The sequence below is a fragment of the Aotus nancymaae genome, unplaced genomic scaffold, assembly GCF_030222135.1.
Source record: "Aotus nancymaae isolate 86718 unplaced genomic scaffold, 86718_ANA_hifiasm-v0.15.2.pri h1tg000002l, whole genome shotgun sequence".
Lineage (NCBI taxonomy): Eukaryota > Metazoa > Chordata > Mammalia > Primates > Aotidae > Aotus > Aotus nancymaae.
In genome coordinates this window covers 19,141,761-19,160,717 of record NW_026988413.1, presented here as the reverse complement: position 1 = coordinate 19,160,717, position 18,957 = coordinate 19,141,761, and positions in this window count along the sequence as shown.

Genomic DNA, 18,957 nt, shown 5'->3' with positions numbered 1-18,957 from the left:
AGCATTGACACTGCTCCGTGTTTTCATATCTGTTATAGCATTTACTATAAAGTAGGCAGCTATTACTATCACCATGTAACAAATGAAGTAACTGAGCTCAGAGAGGCTGCCATCTTACCAGACGTAATAAAAAGCAAGGCTCGGGTCGAGACTTAGGGCTTCAAATTCCTAATCTGGAGTTGATTTCTTATAGCTAAGATCAGAGGTTATAACCCTCTGGCTCTGGTAGTAAATCTATGAATTGTTACTCAATCTAAAATCCTACTTAGAAATGATGAACTCTTATTCTTCTCCTCCAGGATTTCTCATTCTAAGCACTATTGACCTTTTTATTTTTTGCAGGAGGCTGTTCTGTGCAGTGTAGGATGTTTAGCAGCATCTTGTGCAACTTAGAATCCATTAACTTGATGCCAGTAGCACACACACACCTTTTCTCACCCCCAATCATAACAAAATCAGCCCCAGTTGAGAACCACTGTTTCATTCTATGCTGAATTCCCGTGGAATTCCCATGCTCTGTGTTTCCTTCAGTCTGTGAGAACACATGGAGTATAGACCCTGAAAACCTCCTGCCTGTGCCCTCTGTTTGGTCCCCTGGACTTCCTGTAGGCCCCTCGCCTGCAGTAACCAACATCCTCACTGTGAACCTTTATCTGTCCTCGGAGGGTGTCCAAAACCTACTCACATCAGCTTGATTCTGTATGCTAGCTCGTCCAGGCAGCCTGAGTCCGTCGCTATTCAAGACCAGGAGCTAAAATTGAATTGGCTGCCCAAGAATGATTTACTGGAGGCTTCTGGAAATGTCTCCCACAACTGGATTAACTGTTTTGATTAATATGACCCGTCAGTTTGTTAGGAAGGAAGGGAATAGCCATTTAATTTATTTATTCGCTTAATTTATTCAACTGAATAATTTATTTAGATGCATTCATTTATTTATTTAACTGATACTGTGACTGATATGACTTGTTTTTTTGACTAAATTGAACAGTTAAAATGATCAGATTAGTTGTGCATCGAGACTCAGGCTGAATGCAGCTACTATCTCAGTGCAAATGATTTCATATCCTTTATTCCCCAGAGAATGTAGCTCGGTTAATAAATAACCACAATTTTTATTTAGAGGTTGTTTCTAACTATTCTTTTTTCATTTTGTTGCAAAAAATAAATGATTTTTTTTCCTGAAATTTCAAAAACAGGTTTAAAAATAATGTTTAGGGACCCTTGAGCTGATATGACTGACTGTACCTTTCAGGCAAGAGACAGTCATGCCCTAGCTCATGCACAGAACTCAGTACAATAAGTGTGTGTCATTGTACATCCATGGTGGATTTCCTGTGTGATGGAGGGGAGAATAAGAGGAGACAAACCAGAGGCTTCTCTTCACACTAGATTTCTTAGGAAGCTCGTAAAAAGGATTTACTGTATTTTGATTAATCCATCCTTCATCCACCTTGAGTGTCTCCATGGCAACCGGATATTTGTTTCCCAAAGATGGGCTTTCAGACTATGGAAGGTTCATTCAGCTCCATACAAAACCCCCTGTATTCCTGAGAACCACATCTTTGAAATTCAGCGTGCGTAGACAACCACTCCCAAACCCTTGTCTGTGTTACTGATGCCAGTGCTACTATCATTTTTATCAATGACAAGACATGACCAATTTTTGAAGCATTTTCTCAGAGCTAACACAGACATCTGTTTTGCCTCTATTCTTCAATAACATTAAGTATTTTAAGCTTAGCCTAAAGGAAGCAACCTAAGTAGTCATTCAGGGAGTGAAAAAAAAGAAAAAAGACACCTTGTCAAACGTTGGTTAGAGTATTTCAGGGCATAGGTCTATAGTATGCACCAATTGGACGCTCTTGTAAATAAACATAACTTATCAAAAATTAATGATCCGGCTGGGTGCAGTGGCTCACGCCTGAAATCCCAGCACTCTGGGAGGCCGAGAAACGCAGATCACTTGAGGTCAGGAGTTCGAGACCAGCCTGACCAACACGGTAAAACCTCGTCTCTCCTAAAAATACAAAAAAAATTAGCCAGGCCTGGTGGCACACACCTGTAATCCTAGCTACTCAGTAGGCTGAGGCATGGAGAATCGCTTGAACCTGTTGCAGTGAGCCAAGATCACACCACTGCACTCCAGCCTGGGTAACAGAGTGAGACCCTGTCTCAAAACAAACAAAAAAATTCAGTGTGTACTAGCATGCAAAGGACACACATTTCATAGATGAGGTTGCATGACTTGCCCATCGTCTCACATGAGTTAGAAACCTGGCTGAAATGTGAGCATGGAGATCCAAACTCTTAGCACACAGCTTTGCAGACGCCACACAACAGGGCTTCCATCCTTGGCTCCCAGGCCAGCCTCAACAGTACTGCAATGATGGACTCTGTATGAGTCCTCCTCTCTCTGAGAAGAATTCATTCCTTTCTGCCCCTCCCTAACTCTCTGGTCTTCAATATGGAAAGATGGCATGGATGGATGGATGGATGGATGAATAGATGGACGCATGGATGGATGGATAGATGGATGGATGCATGGATGGATGGATGGATGGATGCATGGATGGATGGATGGATGGATGAATGGATGGATGGATGCGTGGATGGAAAAAGCTGTGGAAAATAATGTCGGTTGCTTTCTGTTTGTTATAACCACATATCACCAAAAGGTATTATCTGGGGGCAAGAATTACAGAATTCTTCTGTATTCTTTTCTTTTCATGACCAAAAATTACATTTATAATCAGCAAAAACAACAAAAAGATTTCCATTTTGGAAAAATGCAAAAACCAAAAAAGTAGTCTCCAAAATCCAAAATAGACACCAAATAAATCTATTTCTGATGTAAGAAAACAAAACACAAAACAAAAAACACCCAACCATTTATGCAACTATAATGCAGCAAGCAGGGCTGCACGATTTACCTCATCTTTTGTTTGAAAAAATCACCAAGTGGATTGTAATATCTTTATTAATGATTAAAGTAATAAAACCAGGTTCTTTTACTCATATTATGGAACTAATCCTTTCAATGTTTTTTCCCTAAAAGTAATATTGAACTAGTCTAGACACACAGTTTAGGAATCATAACTTGAATTATTGGAATTCATTCGAGAAGCCCAGCCTCACTTAAAATTGCTGCTGTCTGCAATGTAATAAATGTGATCGATGGCCTTCTGCAGCTATGCGGTTTAGCTGGTCCTTCATTGTTGAGGGAGAGGCCCCTTTGTGTGTATACATGTATGTATTTATTGAATGCTATGCAACTGTTTCCAACAGGAACTGGTTTTGAGCCTCTTGCTCACAGTTATCTAAGAATATTCTGTTATTTTCCTATTATCATAGAACAATTTAGATTATCTGTAAGAAAAAAGTCTCATTGAAGATGGATGACTCCTAAAACAGTAAAAATATAAGCACAGGGAGCTCTCATTAGTTCTGTTTCTCTTGATTCTTTGTCACTTTGAACTAGAAGGAAAAATTGGTTTCTACTGGTAACTAGAACTTTCACAAGATCATCAAATTAAGCAAACACCAGAAAATTTACATTAGTCTCAATGTTGTTTGTTAGAAATAAGTGTTTAGATACACTTTCAAACAAAGTAAATGCAGATTTTAGTCTGTGCCTTCTCCAACATAAATCCAGCATTTCTTTGTGTTTTTTTTTTCTTTCTTTCTTTTTATGAGACAAGGTCTCACTCTGTCACCCAGGCTGGAGTACAGAGGCACCATCATAGCTCACTGCAGCCTCAACCTCTTGGGCTCAAGCAATTCTCCTGGGACCACAGGCATGCACCACCATACTTGGCTAATTTTTTAAATTTTGGGTAGAGATGGGGTCTTGCTATGTTTCCCAGGAGAGCTCAAATTCCTGGGCTCAAACAATCTGCCCACCTCGGCCTCCCAAAGTGCTGGGGTTACAGATGTGAGCCACGATACTCAGCCACTATCTGCAGTATTTCTGAACCTCCTCCCTGCTCTCCTTTTTACTTCCATTGGACTTAACACTTCAATTCATAATTTTAGAAATAAATTATTTGACACATCTCTTGCAATTGATCACAACACACCCATGTATAGAGATAAAGCAGAGAATTTAAGCAATACACTCTACTACCATGCGAGATCTTTAACTCCTAAATCAAATCACCTTCTTCACTTACTAAATTTATGAATACAGGTTAACTATCCTTTATCTGAAATGCTTAGGACCAAACTGTTTTAAATTTCAGACTTTTTCAGATTTTTGGAATATTTGCTTATACACAATGAGATATCTTAGAGCTGGGATTCAAGTCCAAACACAGAATGTATTTATGTCGCCTATACCTTATGCACATACCCTGAAGGTAATGTGACACAATATTTTAAATAATTGTGTGCATAAAACAAAGACGGTGTACATTGAACCATGAGAAAGCAAAGGCGTCACCATCTCAGCCACCCATGTGGACAATCTGTGGTTGTTTGGCATCATCATTCCTGATGCTGATTTATATACCAATAAGCTGCCATTTTCTTCCACTTATTCGTATGTAAGTACTCAACAGTAAAAAAAAATATGGCGTATGATTAATACAGTGCAAAAACAATGTGTTCAGGGGAACTAAGCAGCACAGTAGCATCTCCAGAAAATCTGTCTCAGCGGCTACATTGCAACAACAGCCAACGGCAGGTATTGCCTCTACCTACAATGTTGTGCTTTGGTTAAAGGGTTATGGTGCACTGTATTTCAACTTCTAGGTGAGAAAAAACATCCAAAGCAGTTGAGGGACCAGGAAGTGGGTCCTCTAGAGATGAGGAGGCATTCTGCTGGGTGGCTTTTAAAAATGTTTCCTCCAGAGTCATCTGCCTCAGTAACCACAGTTTTTGTCTTAGAAGTCTCTCTTTGATTTTATACGAATGCCCACTGCTCTAGTCCTGCAATAAACCTATCACACATTGCCACCACGTTGTCTACAGGCCCTTTTTCTGCAGTTTTTTTTTTTTTTTTTTTGAGACAAGAGTCTCACTCCGTCACTAGGCGCCAGGCTGGAGTGCAGTGGCGCGACCTCGGCTCATTGCAACCTCCGCCTCCCAGGTTCAAGCAATTCTCCTGCCTCAGCCTCCCAAGTAGCTGAGATTACAGGCATGTGCTACCATGCCTGGCTAATTTTGTATTCTTAGTAGAGATGGGGTTTCTCCATGTTGGTCAGGCTGGTCTTGAACTCCCGACCTCAAGTGATCTGCCTGCCTCGGCCTCCCAAAGTGCTGGGATTAAAGGCATGAGCCACCGCGCCTGGCCTTTCTGCAGTGTTAATATCTCAGCATCACCATAATCACAATCTCCTTGATTTAGAACCATTTTAGCTAACCATTTTAGCCTGTTGCCCAGGCTGGAGTTCAGTGGTATGATCTCGGCTCACCGCAACCTCCACCTCCCGGGGTCAAGCAATTCTCCTGCCTCAGCCTCCTGAGTAGCTGGGACTACAGGCATGTGCCACCATGCCCAGCTAATTTTTTGTATTTTTAGTAGAGACGGGGTTTTGCCATATTGGCCAGGCTGATCTCAAACTCCTGACCTCGTGATCCATCCGCCTTGGCCTCCCAAATGCCAGGATTACGGATGTGAGCCACCACACCCTATCGATCCATGCCTTTTTTTTTTTTTTTTTTTGGCATAATAATGGACTGGTAAGAAATTCAGTTCTTTGAAACCATGAGGACACAAGCTTTTCCCTTCACAGCAAGTTTACATATAGGCTTCCCTGCTGCATTAGTACCTCTCAGCAGTTACTCTGTCCTTGGCATTTTTAATTCCTGCAGGGCTGTTTCATCAGTTACAGCCAATGTCTTTCTGGGGCAAGCATACTGAAACAGTGATAGTTCATCAGCCTCATGGACTTGTTCTGCTATCAGATTTTCATCACTGACAACCTTGGCAAACTCATCAATGATTTCTCTGCTGATTCATGATCACCAGATACTTTATTGCCACAAATCTTTAAAAATTTAATGCTGTGCTTTTTCTTAAATTTCTGCATCCAGCCTGTTGAATATTCTGTTTCCTTCAATTTTAAGTTTATGGTAATAGATCTTTGCTTGTTTCATGATCAGCTAACCATTAAGGGGCATGTGTTCACTGAGACACTGATGGATCCATTCTTTTAAAACATAATGGAGATCTTCATTTTTAGCTTCAGGCAGTGTTTTTCTTGGTATCATTAAATTCTGTTCATCCCTTTCAGCACACAACTTCAACATGTTACCCTTATGTTTCTTCAGGTCTTTTTACAAATTTAAATTATTTTTTCCTCTTTTTCCTTTGTTGAAACAGGGTCTCCCTCTGTCACCCAGGCTGGAGCGCAGTGGCATGATCTTGGCTCACTGCAACCTCGGCCTCCCAGGTTCAAGCAATTCTCCTGCCTCAGTCTCCACCAGTAGCTGGAATCACAGGCATGCGCCACCACATCTGGCTAATTTTTGTAATTTTTAATAGAGTCAGGGTTTCACTATGTTGGCCAGGCTGGTCTTGAACACCTGGCCTCAAGTAATCCGCCAGCTTCAGCTTTCCAAAGTTCTGGGATTACAGGGGTAAGCCATTGTGTCCAGCTCTTCAGGTCTTATATGGCAGTCATTACAACACCACAGTGTGCTGTATGATGTTTCACACTCACACCACTGTCCAGTTTCTCCAACAGCTTGACTTTCTGTGCTACAGACAAACATACATGCTTACTCTTTTTCTTATCACTATTATCCGTAGAGGTATCTGCAGGCCTTTTTGACATTTTCAAGAATATCTTTACCCAACAGAGCAGAGAATAAGCACAAGAACACAGTGAGTAATGAATATAGGTATTGGCCCCATGTGGGGCATCAGGGCAAACCTGCCATTGGTGCATTCGGCCTGTATCTGTGCCATTTTATTACACTTTGTCAGTGTGCCTGAGCGGAGGAATCTGGGCGTGTATGGGAAAGATATATTGCAACTGAAGGGGACTGAGAGGGTCTTTTTTCCATTAGGTATACCGAATAAACTATATGCTGTGTACCTGTGTTTTGACTGCAACCCACCATAAAAAACCAGGTGTGGGATTTTCTACTTGTGTGTCATGTCAGTAGTCAAAAAGTTTCAGAGCGTGGGTGCAGTGGCTCATGCCTATATCTGCAGAACTTTGGGAAGCCAAAGCAGGAGGATTGCTTGAGAAACCACCCTGGGTAAAGTGGTGAGACCTTGTCTTTACAAAAAAAAATTTTTTAATTAGCCTAGTAGGGCCGGGTGCAGTGGCTCACACCTGTAATCCCAGCACTTTGGGAGGCTGAGGTGGGCAGATCACTTGAGGTCAGGAGTTCTAGACTAGCCTGGCCAACATGGTGAAACCTCATCTTTACTAAAAATACAAAAATTAGCCAGGTGTGGTGGCATGCATCTATAATCCCAGCTACTCAGGAGGCTGAGGCAGGAGAATTACGTGAACCTGGGAGGTGGAGGTTGCAGTGAGCCGAGATCACACCACTGTCCTACAGCCTAGGTGACAGAGCAAGACTTTGTCTTAAAAAAAAGAAAAAAATACCAGGTGCAGTGGCTCACGCCTGTAATCCCAGCACTTTGGGAGGCCGAGGCGGGTGGATCATGAGGTCAAGAGATTGAGACCATCCTGGTCAACATGGTGAAACCCCGTCTCTATTAAAAATACAAAAAATTAGCGGGCATGGTGGCACGTGCCTGTAATCCCAGCTACTCAGGAGGCTGAGGCACGAGAATTGCCTGAACCCAGGAGGCGGAGGTCGCGGTGAGCCGAGATCACGCCATTGCACTCCAGCCTGGGTAACAAGAGCGAAACTCCATGTCAAAAATAAATAAATAAATAAATAAAATAAATAAAATAAAAAATAAAAATTTGCCTGTTGTACTGGTACACACCTGTGGTCCCAGCTCCTGGGAGGCTCAAGCAGGAGGACCACTTGAGTGCAGGAGTTCAAGATTACAGTGAGCTATGATACTGCCACTGCACTCCAGCCTAGGCAACAGAGCAAGATCCTGTCTCCAAAAAAACAAAAAACAAAAAAATGTGTCAGGTGTGGAAGCATTTTGGATTTTGGACTTTCAGATTAGAAATGCTCACCCTGTATAAATAAATATTTGCAAAGAAAAACTGAACTGCACAGGAGCCTTATCAAGTTTTTATCTTAAACACAGTCCCAAACCCTTGAAACATGGGATCGTTAATTTGGAAGAAACCTCAGAGACTATTTCATATATGGTAACACCGAGGTAGATTGAGGCTGAGGAACTTCCACAATATTGCAGAGATCGTTAGTGATGATTTAGGCCTTCACTGTCATCATTCCGTCTTACTCTTTGCTTTTCCACAGGAGGAAGAGTAAAGAAAGGCAGTGCATGACCTTCCTCATTTAACACCACAGTCACTAGGTGCATGTTGTTATCCTGATTGACAAGATGAGGAAACTAAGACCCTGACAAGTAATATAGTTAGTTCAAGGTCACATAGCTACTAAGGGAAAACGTGGAATTTAAAACTCAAATTCTAACCTGAGTGGATACTCTGAGCAGCCTTTGTTCGAGTTCAGACAATGATGAAAAGGGAATATTTTACTGGCAATTTAGAAGGATACATTGAGGAAACTTCATGTCATATAGCACATTAAGCAATAACTTCAAAAAATTATTTTGTGGATATCTTTCCTAATTCCCCCCCCAAAATTTGTTACTTTCAGATGTATCTGGTTTTTCTTTATAATGTTACAAGGGAAATAAATTACAATTACTTAATCAACATAAAAGGTAAGGTTTCTGTGAAAAGGTTCTCCTGCCTGTCATTAAGACTGCACACGGGCTGGGTGCAGTGGCTCATACCCGTAATCCCAGCATTTTGGGATTACCAGCTTGAGCCACAGGTGGATCACTTAAGGTCAGGAGTTCCAGACCAGCCTGGTCAACATGGTGAAACCCCACCTCTACTAAAAATACGAAAATTAGCCAGGTATGCTGGCGCTCACCTGAAATCCCAGATACTCGGGAGGCTGAAGCATGAGAGAATCGCTTGAACCTGGGAGGCGGAGATTGCAGTGAGCTGAGATCGTTGACACTGCACTCAGCTAGGGTGAGACTCTGTCCCAAGAAAAAAAAAGACTGCATATGTAGAAGTGCTGCATAAGCTTTACTAAAAATAAATTCTGAGCTGGATACTGGACACAGTGTAATCACACCTATAATCCTGGTTACAGTTTGTTGGTGTGCTTGTGTAGGAGAATCTGGGCATGTACTGAAAAAACATATTGCAGCCAAAGGGGCCTTGGAAGTTCTTTATTCCCTTAGAGAAACTGAATAGACTGTGTGGTACATACCTATGTTTTGACTACACTATCTAGTGATGTTTGTTTGAGACCAGACTGGGCAACATGGTAAGATTCTCTCTCTAAAAAAATAATTTATTTTGTTTTTTACAGGGTCTCACTCTGTCACTAAGCTGGAGTGCAGTGGCACAATCATAGCTCACTGCAGCCTCAAATTCCTGGGCTCAAGTGATCCTCTCACCTCAGCTTCCTAAGTAGCTAGGACTACAGGTGCATGCCACCACACCCAGGTAATCTTTATTTTTTCAGTAGAGATGGAGTCTCACTATGTTGCCCAGGCTGGTCTTAAACGCCTGGGCTCACGCCTGGGCTCAAGTGATCCGACTATCTTAGCTTCTCAAATTGTTGGGATATCAGGTATGAGCCACTGTGCCCAGCATAAAAAAAATTTTTTTTTTTAATTAGCTGGGTGTAGTGGCTCACACCTGCAGTCTTAGCTACTTGGGAGGAAGGCTGGGGTAGGAGAATGGCTGAGCCCAGGAGTTTGAGGCAGAAGTGAGCTAGGGTCATGCCACTGTATTTCAGCCTGGGGGATAGAAAGAGACCCCTTCTCTTAAAAAAAAAAAAAAAAATTTATATATATATATATATATGGCCAAGCAAAAATTTAAAAAAAAGCTAAGATGGCAAAAACAGAGTGAACTTCAAGTCTAAGCAGCAATTGAAGGTTGAAACCAAAATGACTCAGAGTTCCTGGCACTGAATGTGAACCTCAAAGCTGGAGGCTAAAGTTCTGAAGCCTACTCAGAAAGAAGAATGCAGCCCATGCCCTGTGCAGAGAGCTGGACCAGGGCCACATACACAATGCTGCTATCTCCAAAATAGCAGACCATTTAGAAAACATTACCCAATAAAGTTTGGCAGGAACAGTGGCTCACACCTGTAATCCCAGGACTTGGGGAGGCCAACATGGGAGGATCACTTGAGGTCAGGAGTTCAAGACCAGCCTGGCCAACATGGCAAAACCCTGTCTCTCCTGAAAATACAAAAATTAGCCAGGCATGGTGGTGCACGCCTGTAATCCCAGCTTGGGAGGCTGAGGCACAAGTGTAGCTTGAACCCATGAGGCAGAAGTTGCAATGAGCCCAGATCACGCCACTGCACTCCAACCTGGGCAACAGAGTGAGAATCTGTCTCAAAAACAAACAAACAAACCAAAAAAACCCAATAAAGTTGATAGAAGAATGTGAAGAAGAATATCATTGACCTGAGATGAGAAATAATTTCATAAACACAATTCAAAAGTACAAGCCATAAAGCAAATTACTGATGAAAAGAATTATAGCCAGATCAAGGATTTCTATTCAATGAAAGATACCAGTGGAAAAGTTAAGAGTAGAGAATATGCAAATATATTTGTGGTGTCTTTGAGAAGGAAATGGTTAAGCAGTAAGTCTGCAATCTCTTCTATTAATGGAAGAAGAGTGGATTACAGCAAAAATAGGCAAGCCAGACCCAATCTCTTTGTGAAAATGCTAATGACATGCCTCCCAGCTAATGGTATTTGCTAACAGGGGCGTCTTTATCTATGGAATGCTTTTAATAGGAGGAACCTGGTTATTTTCGATTGCTTATGGTAAACAAACCAGAAATCTATGGATTTATGGGCATGGCTCACTGGAAAATATTGTATGATGGTTGCAACCATCTGAGTGTAAATGGGAGATGTGTCATGACCTAGATGAATAAATATTGATTTACGGTATTTCTTAGCCTCATCACTTGGTTAAGTGGGTGTTTGCCAAGTTTCTCCCCTATAGAGTTACTATTTTTCCCTTGAAATTGATAAGTATCTTATAAAGAGATACTTTGAGACTGTAAATATCCTATTTGACATCAAATTTTCACTCACTGAATATGGTATTCATTAATGATTGTTCCCTAAAACGATTATCCTGCAGTGGTTGCCCAATGTTGATTTTTTAATTCACTCACGTGTTCTACGTGGATTCGTTGATATTTTTATGTAACTAAGACCTTTCCCTTTTCCCCCATTTATTTATGTGTGTAAGTATTTATTTATTTATATCAGCAAGAACTCATAGATTGTTACTTTATTTCCAAGTACACAGTATGTCCCTCATTTAACCAATAAAAATTAAAATTAAAATTAAAAAAATATTTTTATGTTATTCCTTGGGTTATATTAGGTTGGTGCAAGAGCTATTGTGGTTTCTGCTATTAAAAGTACTTTTTGGCTGGGTACAGTGGCTCATGCCTGTAATCCCAGCACTTTGGGAGGCCAAGGCAGGCAGATCACCTGAGGTCGGGAGTTCAAGACCAGCCTGACCACCATGGAGAAACCCTGTCTCTACTAAAAATACAAAATCAGCCAGGTGTGGTGGTGCATGCCTGTAATCCCAGCTGCTCAGGAGGCTGAGGCAGGAGAATCGCTTGAACCTGGGTGGTGGACTCGGCCACTGCACTCGGTGACAGAGCGAGAGTCCGTCTCAAAAAAACATACACACACACACACAAAGACTTTAGAACAGGAAAGTAAAGTTAACTTGGAAGAGACTCAAGTGGGCACCAGAAGGTCAAGTGCTGTGTTTAACCTTGAACCTAGGACTTCATAGGCTGGCCTCTTTCCCATGATTCTTTCTTCCCTTAGGGTGGGCTGCCCACATGGGCAGTGCCCTCCTGACCCTTGGGAGGTGAACGCGCGCAGTGTGTTTAGGAAGTTGGATGCATTCCCATCTGAGGCTTTCCTCCATTTTCCACTGGTGTTCCCAGAACCACATATGCCACCATTTTGTCTCTTCATGTGCATCCCCGAGAAGTTGCTTCTCCCCAGTGTCTGCAACAGGTAGGGACCATCATTGCCCGATGGTATCGACCATCAGAAAATGGCCTCTCCCTTGCGCCAGCTCCCAATTTATCACTTTTAGAGAGGCAATGTGATCATTGCTGAACCTTCACCCAAAGTTCCTAGTGGGTGGGGGAGAGCCCGCTCCTGCTTGGCTCATGCCTACCTGTATCACCTTCAAGGGAGGTAGGTCGGAGAACTATGACCTAGAAACCTTTCTAGGTTTTATGGCTTGCTTTGAGGAAGAGGAGCTCTAGTTTTTACGACCTGTCTTGAGAGAGAAAAGGGAGTCAAAGAAAAGAGCATGGGAGAGGCCAGGCACAGTGGCTCATGCCTGTAATCCCAACATTTTGGGAGGCTGAGGCGGGTGGATCATTTGAGGTCAGGAGATCGAGACCAGCCTGGACAACATGGTGAAACCCCATCTCTACTAAAATCACAAAAATTAGCCTAATGTGGTGGCATACACCTGTAATCCCAGCTATTTAGGGGGCTCAGGCATGAAAATCGCTTGAACCCAGGAGGCGGAGGCTACAGTGAGCCAAGATCACACCACTGCACTGTGGCCTGGAAGACAGAGCAAGACCCTGTCTCAAGAAGGAAAGAAGGAAAGGAAGGAAAGGAAGGGAAGGAAGGAACAAAGGGAGGGAGGGAGCGAGGAAGAGAGAGAGGAAGGAAGGAAGGAAGGAAGGAAGGAGGGAGGGAGGGAGGGAAGGAAGGAGAGAGAAGAGAAGAGAAGAGAAGAGGATGGGAGAAGGTCAGAGAGGCCTTGCTTCAGATACCCTTCCAGTGCCCTTCAGGCCAAGAACTCAGCGGCCAAGTCACCATACTTTGGTGTCCCATGATCTGAGCCCTGAGAAAGACCTCTGTGGCCTTTACTCTGATTCACCTATTGTTAATCTTTTACTCTATTTGCTTTTACTATTTTCTGTGTGTGTGTATAAAATTTTTCCTAAATCACTTGAGTGCAAGTTAAACACAGCATGATTCTTTCCCCATAACTTCTGTGTGTATGTCCTAAACATAGAAATATTCTCTTGTAAGGCTACTATATGGTTATCAGCTTTATATAATTACATTGAAACTTTCTAATCTACTGTGCATAGTACGATTTTGTCCAACACAACATCTAGTCTAGGAGTAGGGTATTGAATTTAGTTGTCATTTATATTTATCCTATTACAAAATACTTTTTTAAATTGTCCAAATTTGACCATAATGTGGTGTAATTCAACCTCCAAAAAAAAATGGTTAATTGCATACATATTTTGAAACTGAGAACCGATGCAATGCATAAACCATGGTTTTAAAAGAAAATCAAAGTGAAAGCTAGAAATGCTTTTTATAGAAATCCGAAAACAACCAAAACCATTACATTTAAAATTCCGTGGAATATACCAAATGTAAAACTTTGAGAAAATTTTATAGCCTTAAATAATTTGATGATACAACAAATAAAAATAAATTACGATTTGAACTCAAGATAATATAAAATAGTGACAACAAGCCGGGCACGGTGGCCCCCACCTGCAATCCCAGCACTGTGGGAGGCCAAGGCAGGTGAATCACGAGGTCAGGAGATCGAGACCATCCTGGCTAACATGGTGAAACCCTGTCTCTACTAAAAATACAAAAATTACCTGGGCATGGTGGCGCACACCTGCAATCCCAGCACTGTGGGAGGCCAAGGCAGGTGAATCATGAGGTCAGGAGAGCGAGACCATCCTGGCTAACATGGTGAAACCCCGTCTCTACTAAAAATACAAAAATTAGCTGGGCATGGTGGCGCACACCTGTAGTCCCAGCTACTCAGGAGGCTTAGGCAGGAGAATTGCTTGAACCCAGGGTGAGCCCAGATCGCGCCACGACACTACAGCCTGGGCGACAGTGTGAGACTCCATCTCAAAAAAAAAAAGTAACAATAAACAAACCAAAATAGAAAGGAATGAAAGAATAAAAGTAAGCAAGAAAATAGGCCGGGCATGGTGGCTTATACCTGTAATCCCAGCACTTTGGGAGGCCAAGGCAGGAGGATTGCTTGAGTCCAGGAGTTTGGGACCAGCGTAAGTAACATGTTGAAATCCTATCTCTACCAAAAAAAAAAAAAAAAAAAAAAAAGAAAGAAAAGAAAGAAAAGAAAAAGAAAAAAAGGAAAAAATAAGTAAAAATAAAAAGAATTTTTAAAAGATAGGAAAATGAATGAAATAGATAACAACAGAGAACTAATATAACAAAAAGCAAGTTCATTTGAAAACATAAATACAACACTAGAAAATTTGAGAAAAAATAAAATAAGGCATAAACAAATAATTGACTAAAATTATTACCTTTTTACAAGTATTTTAGAAAATAGGCTGGGCGCGGTGGCTCACGCCTGTAATCCCAGCACTTTGGGAGGCTGAGGCAGGTGGATCATGAGGTCAAGAGATTGAGACCATCCCAGTCAACATGGTGAAACCCCGTCTCTACTAAAAATACAAAAAATTAGCTGGACATGGTGGTGCGTGCCTGTAATCCCAGCTACTCAGGAGGCTGAGGCAGGAGAATTGCCTGAACCCAGGAGGCAGCGGTTGTGGTGAGCTGAGATCGTGCCATTGCACTCCAGCCTGGGTAACAAGAGCAAAACTCCGTCTCAAAAAAAAAAAAGAAAAGAAAATTAAAGAAAAGAACATAGGGCTGGGCATGGTGGCTCATGCCTGTAATCCCAGGACTTTGGGAGGCGGAGGCAGGTGGATCACCTGAGGTCAGAAGTTTGAGACCAGCCTGGTCAACATGGTGAAATCCCATCTCTACAAAAAATACAAAAAATTAGCCAAGCATGGTGACAGGCACCTGTAATCCCAGCTACTTGGAAGGCCGAGGCAGGAAACTCAATTGAACCCAGGAGGTGGAGGTTGCAGTGAGCCAAGATCACACCATTGCACTCAAGCCTGGGCAACAAGAGCAAAACTTCATCTTGGGGGAAAAAAATGGGAACATAATATGGAAACACAGTTCTCTAAAAGAAAAATTTTATCAAATAAATTTTAAACCTTAGATAAAATGGACATTCTTTATCCATAAGTTATTGGGGCACAGGTGGTATTTGTTCAAGTTCTTCAGCAGTGATTTGTGAGATTTTGGTGCACTCATCACCCAAGCAGCATACACCGCACCATATTTATAGTCTTTTATTCCTCGTCCTGCCCCCCCTTCCCCCAAGTCCCCAAAGTCCATTGTATCATTCGTTTGCCTTTGTGTCCTCACAGCTTAGCTATCACATAGCTTTTTAAAAAGTATACTTCACCAAATTTGATTTTTAAGAAAAGCTGACTGAACGAATAAACACTAAAGAAATGTAAAAGATAGTCAAATATTCCCTTTCTTGCTTCAAAGGACACGTTTTTAAGATGTTAAAACATAGGTTTTATCAAGCCTTCAGGAAATGCATAATTCCTATTTCATATAAAATATTTAAGAGATGAAAACGGACTAATACATAAAAAATATATATTTCAGAGAATAAAAAGGTCACCAAATTCAATCTTTTGTTAAATAGAACAAAAACAATATAACGTTACTTATGAATATACAGCTAAAATGCTAAATATTATAAATAACAAATCAGATTCTGTAGCATAGTTGATTCTCATTATCAGCAGATTCTGTATCTGTGAGTTTGCCTACCTGCTAAATGTTTTTGCAACCCCAAAATCAATACTCATAACACTTTCAAGGTCATTTACAGACATGTACAGAATTGCAAAACCTTTGAGTTACCCAACTCACACATTCCTAGCTCAAGGCAAAAGAGGTGACACTCTCCTTTCTTGTTTCAGCTCCTATTCAGTAAACAAATGTCCTTTTGGCAGCCTATTTAGTGCCATATTTTTCACAATTTTGTGCTTATTGTTGATAATTTACTGTTTCAAATGGTCCCCAAGTATAGGACTAAAGTGCTGTGTGCTGCTTCTAAGCACAAAAAGGCTGTCGTGTGAGCTATAGAGAAAACACGTGCATTAGGTCAGCTTTGTACAGGCATGCATTATACAGTGGTACTGGCCATGAGCTGCATGCTAATGAATCAACAATATAAAATAAGGTGGCTTTATTTATTTATTTTTTGAGACAGAGTCTCACTCTGTCACCTAGGCTGGAGTGCAGTGGTGTAATCTCAACTCACTGCAACCTCCACCTCCCAAGTTCAAGTGATTCTCGAGCCTCCACCTCCCGAGTAGCTGAGACTACAGGCGTGCACTAACACATCCTACTAATTTTTGTATTTTCAGTAGAGACAGTGTTTCACCATGTTGGCCAGGCTGGTCTTGAACTCCTGACCTCAAATGATCTGCCCGACTTGGCATCCCAAAGTGCTAGGATTACAGGCTTGAGGCACCATGCCTGCTCAAAATAAGGTGTCTTTAGACAGAAAAACAAATAAAACAAGGTTATGCTTTAATTGGTTGACTAAAATGTTGTGCCCAGAGGCTTTCAGGAACCTAACTGTGTATTTCCTCTGGGAGCAATAGTTCAGTATTTGCTGATTCAATATTCAAAGCAACATAACTATTGTGAATAATGAGAATTGACTGTATGTATAGTACAAATGTGTGTGAGTGCATACAGAATATATCATAATCAAGTAAAGTTTCTATCATGAATGCAAGGATAGTCAACATAAAACTTTCAACATCCAGGAGGCGGAGGTTGCGGTGAGCCGAGATCGCAATTGCACTCTAGCCTGGGTATCAGGAGCAAAACTCCATCTCAAAAAAAAAAAAACTTTCAACATAATTACCATGTTTAATGTAGATGCCCAATAGGTTCTCCCTGCTTGCTGAACAACCAAAATCAATTCACTGAGACTGTGACATTACAGTAAAGAAAGAGTTTAATTAACTTGAGACTGGCCATGTGGGAGATGGACATATTACTTAATTCCCTGACATCTTAGAGGCTAGGAGTTTTATGGGCAATTGATAGGCAGGGGGACTGGCTGTTGATTGGTTGGAGATGAAATCATAAGAGTGTGAAAACTATCCTTCTGTGCTCAATCAGCCTCTGGGTGGGGCCACAGAACCAGCTGAGTCAGGAATCAGGAGTCTGGGTATGGTATGTCAGTTGCCAGAATGCAAGACTGAAAAAAAAAGAAATCTCAAAAGACCAATCTTAAGTTTCATAATAGTAATGTTATCTACAGGAGCAATTGAGAAGGCCACAAATCTTGTGACCTTTCACCATATGACACCTGAACAGTAAGGGGTTATAGAAGCTATTCTTCAATTTTAGCAGTGTTCAGACCTCTCCCATAATCCTAATTTCATGGCCTCCTTTCATTAGTCTTACAAAATCAGTTTTCTATTCTTGAGCAAGGAGGGGTTTAGTTTTAGGAAGGGACTATTATCATCCTTGCTTTCAAGATAAGCCATAGGCCAGGCATCCTTGCTTTCAAGTTAGGCCATAGGCTTTGGCCTCCCAGCACTTTGGGAGGCCAAGGAGGGTGGATCACTTAAGGTCAGGAGTTCAAGACCAGTCTGGACAACATGGCGAAACCCATCTCTACTAAAAATACAAAAAATTAGCCAGGTGTGGTGGTACATGCCTGTAGTCCCTACTACACGGTAGGGTGACACTGTAGAATTGCTTGAACTCAGGAGATGGAGGTTGCAGTAAGCTGAGATTGCACCACTGCACTCCAGCCTGGGTGACAGAGCAAGACTCTGTCCCCAAAGAAAAAAAAAAAGTTAAACCATAAATTAAATTTCTCTTATGGTTAGCTTGGTCCATATCAAGGAATGAGCAATGACAGGCAGCCTGTGAGGCTAGAAGGAAGATGGAGTCATCCATGCTAGAGTTGTATCACTGTCATAATCTTTGCAAAGGCAGTTTCATTAACAGATTTTAGAAAGAGAAAATCAATATAATCTTCTCAATAGATTGAGATAAAAGCACTCAGTAGAACTCAATATTCACTTATGATGAATACTCTCAGTCAAGTAGGAATAAAAGACATCTTTAAACTCATCAATGGTTTGAAAATTTTATGTAAAAATAAAATTTTATTACTAAATAATAAAAAAGATAATATCCAAATTTATGATGGAAACATATAAATGAAGACAGTACCTATAGGAACCAATAAACACACTCAACCACATATGATACTTCAATGTGCTTTAGAGATGTCAACACAAACCACTCAAAAAATAATGGACAAGTCAATAATGGTGCTGAGTCAACTGGATTACCATATGAGAACCATAACAATAAGAAGTATATTTCTATTTTGAATGATAGGGAGAAGAAAATACCAGGAGGATTACAAACTTAATTGCAGAAATAATTATTTAAAACTTCAAAGAAAAATATAGTATCATATTTTTAAAGCTTTGGAGTAATGAAGAATTTAACAACAAAACTAATTTTTTAAAAGGAGAAATTATAAAGATAAAATATATAAATTTTGGTACATGAAGATGAACATTTTCAAACAAAATCCATGCCATAATTATTGTTAAAAGACAAACCAAAAATGATTAGTATTCAGAATATAAAAACAGGCCAGTCATGGCGGCTCATACCACACGTGCAATCCCAGCACTTTGGAAGGCCAAAGCGGGAGGATCACTTGAGCTCAGGCATTCAAGATCAGTCTAGAAAACAAAGTGATACCCCATCCTTATTTAAAAAAAAAAAATATATATATATATATATACACACACACACACACTCTTTTATATACACATGTACATAAATATAATACATATACATATGTATATTTTTATATAAAATATATATGTATA